This window comes from Chinchilla lanigera, unplaced genomic scaffold (assembly GCF_000276665.1).
Source record: "Chinchilla lanigera isolate Chin_1 unplaced genomic scaffold, ChiLan1.0 scaffold00123, whole genome shotgun sequence".
Taxonomy (NCBI): domain Eukaryota; kingdom Metazoa; phylum Chordata; class Mammalia; order Rodentia; family Chinchillidae; genus Chinchilla; species Chinchilla lanigera.
In genome coordinates this window covers 841,932-845,032 of record NW_004955524.1, presented here as the reverse complement: position 1 = coordinate 845,032, position 3,101 = coordinate 841,932, and the positions used below count along the sequence as shown (strand labels likewise).

The following is a 3,101-nucleotide window of genomic DNA, read 5'->3' as shown; positions in this document are numbered from 1 at the left end:
GGGGCGGCTGGCAAAGCCGGGCGGCCGCGCCCACCGCCCACCGCGCAGCACCCCTGCAGCGGGCTCAGGACTGACCGCCCGGCGCCGCCGCCTCCCGTGAGGCTGCTCCTCGCGGAGTTTGCCCCTGTGGACGGGTGACTTTTATTGTCATTGTAACTTGGATTCAGCTCTCCTTTTTATAAATTGGAAATTTTGTTTTGCTCTATGCTGTCTCAGAATTTTCACATAAAACTATTTAAATATAGTTTATTTCCATGTTTCAGCTACAGCAATTCAACATTTTTTTTTTTTTTCTTGTCTTTTTGAGACAGGGTCTCACTATGCAGTTCAGGCTGGCCTTGAGCTCACTTTGTAGCCCAGACTGGCCTCGAACTCGCAACAATCCTCCTGCCTCAGTCTCCCGAGTGCTGGGATTACAGGCACGTGCCACCACGCCCAGCTTTTTTTTTTTGGTTTTATGAGACAGGGTCTTGCTAAGTAGTACAGGCTAGCCTTGAACTCACCATGTAGCCTAGGCTGCCCTCAAATTCATGGCTATCCTCCTGCCTCAGCCTCCCGAGTGCTGGGATTGCAGGCCTGTGCTACCACACCTGGCTGGCAGTTTGACTTTCAAGATCTTTCTCTGACAACGAAAGAACAGAGCCTGTAATCACGGAGGGGGACAGAGGAGATGTCGAGATGGTTGGTAGGGAGTGTGTTTCTGTGAGGGAGCGTTTTGCACGGTTGTGTAAGACTTTGATCTAATGTAGCTGGATTGTCATCTGCTGGGCTCTCGTCGCAGTCCTCACTGCGGGTGTTCCGTGTCCTGCCCCAGCCTGACTCTGCTCTAAAAGCACTGGTACTGAGATTTGGGGGAAGACTGCATCGGGGCTACAGACAAATAGCTTTTTAAAACTTGGTAAAAATTGCTGTTTCTTGGTTGCAAACTAAGGTTGTTTTTACTTTGTATCTTTCTTTTAAAACTGTATTTGTTGGGGGGGGTGAGGGGAGTTGGGGCAAACACCTGTAATTCCAGCACTTGGGACGCTGAGGCAGGAGGATCACTGTGAGTTCAAGGCCAGCCTGAGTTACATAGGGAGACCCTGTCTCAAAAATAAACTAATAAATAAATGTTAGAAACTGTGTTGTTCTGAAACCCTGTGGAAGGGTAACTTCTAACAGAGTCAGCGGAGGGGATGAACCTGCCAGTGACTCCAGGTAAACAGCCCAGAGCTGCCCCTCTACTCCGCAGCGTTGCTCTGCTGTGGCTAAAGGGTGGGCACTGACTGAGTCATCCATCTCTTCCCTTCCTCTGTGAGGCCCGATAAGACCAACAACCGGAGCTGAGTGTGGTGGTGCACACTTACCATCCCAGCACTTGGGGAGGCTGAGTCAGGAGGATCATAAGTTGGAGCCCAGACTAGGCAACTTAGAGAGACCCTGTCTCAAAACTTAAAAAAGGGTTGAGAATGGAGCTCAGTGTGAAGGCCCTGGGTTCCACTCCAAGTACCAGAAAACAAAAAAACCGGTAGCCAGAAGAACCTTCCAGCAATGAGAAACCAAACGCAAAACAAAGCAAAAGTAAATACAGACGCTGCTGATTGCAGAACTGTAAAATCAAGATGGAGTCACTTGTGTCAACCTTGCCAAAAAGCCGGGAGCACCAGGGGGTACACAAGAAGAAGATCCTGTGCAGCCGTGCCTTTTTTTTTTTTTTTTCTTTTTCTTTTTTTCCGGTAGCGGGAATCGAACTCATGACCTTGCACTTGCCAGGCAGGCGCTGTGCCACTGAGCTAAATTCCCAGCCCCAGCCGTGTCCTTGAGGACGGTCCAAGGGCTGTCCTGTTGGCCTGAGCCATGCCTCCTGCCCTTGGCGATCCAGGTCGGCTGGCGACCTGGTATGAGCTCGAGAGGGGAGCCTTCCCCTTCGATGAAGCGTTCACGTCTCTGCAGGAAGTCGCACTGGGGGACAAGCCCTGGGTCCCTCACTCCGTGGGAGGGAACAGTGGCTCCCTGACCAAGCCTAGTGGTCGACGCCAAATGATATAAATCATGGGCAGGGCAAGGCTGAATGGGTCACAGCACTCGGGAGGCTGAGGCAGGAGGTTCACGGCGAGTTCAAGGCTGGGCTGTTCTCCGTGCCTGCAGCTCCCGGAGAACGTGCGGCTTCCGCGAGGTGCCTAGGGCGGGAAGAGCCCCTGGATGTTGCCCAACAGATCTCCCAGTGCTGGGCTGGGATGCCTCCCCAGGAGTCGCAGGCCCCCAGGCGCTCCGCCCGGTCCTCAGCAGGACGGATTCCCTGTGGCCGAGGCTGCCACCCGCTGCGGCCGCAGGACACGGAGAAACGAGCAGGGGCGGGCGGGGCAGGCGACGCTGTGGTCCGCAGGAGGAGGCCGCTGTCACCGCCCTCGGGCTGGACCTCAACCTGCTCCGGGGGAGGGACCCGCACTTGGACGCGCGGGCGTACACCGAGGGCTGCAGAGGTAGAGGCGGTGGGGCCGGCAAGGACGTCTCCTCGGTCTCTGGGAGTTCGGGGAGCAGGGCTCCTCCGGCCTCCGGACACGAGCCTCGGCCTGGGGCTCCCGGACCCGCTTCACGGCGGGCTCGGGGTTCCCGTCTCGGAGCCGGGGTCGTAGGCCACGCCTCCTCCCCGGCTCGCCGCGTCTGCGCTTTAGGCCCCTGACGGCCCGGGCCTCGCCGCTTGCACTACAGCTGCGCGCTACGATCGCGGCCCTTGGGATGACTCCTACGGCTAAAACAGACTTCCTTCTGCTCTCCAGCCTTCCCGGCTCCCGCCGCAAGGCTCTGCAGACCTACTGCGGGTTCACGGGGCGAGAGTCCTTGCTGACCCGGCTGTGATTTTTTCCGGCGGAAGTTGCTGGGCGCTAGAAAACTTCCGGACCTTTTCCGCAAACGTCGTTCACCGCGCACCTATGCGCCGCGGGGGCGTGGCTTCACGGTCCTGCACAATTGGTCAGCCGCCCCGGGGCATGCGCGCACGCTGCCGCCGGCGCCCCGCCCTCGCAGGGCCTTCTGGGAGCTGTAGTCAGAGTGCTGCCAAAGCGCGGCCCCGGGAAGCTCCGGAGGTCCGAGGCTGGCCGCCGTCCTCCGCGCTCGGCCGG

At 57.7% G+C, this 3,101-nt stretch overlaps 1 protein-coding gene across 1 annotated transcript in view; it reads left to right on the top strand.

Annotated features, from left to right (window-relative positions):
* Positions 1-2,872: 2,872 nt before the first annotated feature.
* The window catches only part of Mvb12a (multivesicular body subunit 12A), a gene marked incomplete in the record, with an annotated part of 2,833 nt that continues 2,604 nt past the window's right edge, over positions 2,873-3,101 (top strand). Inside the window, 1 exon segment of the mRNA XM_013507328.1 lies at positions 2,873-3,101.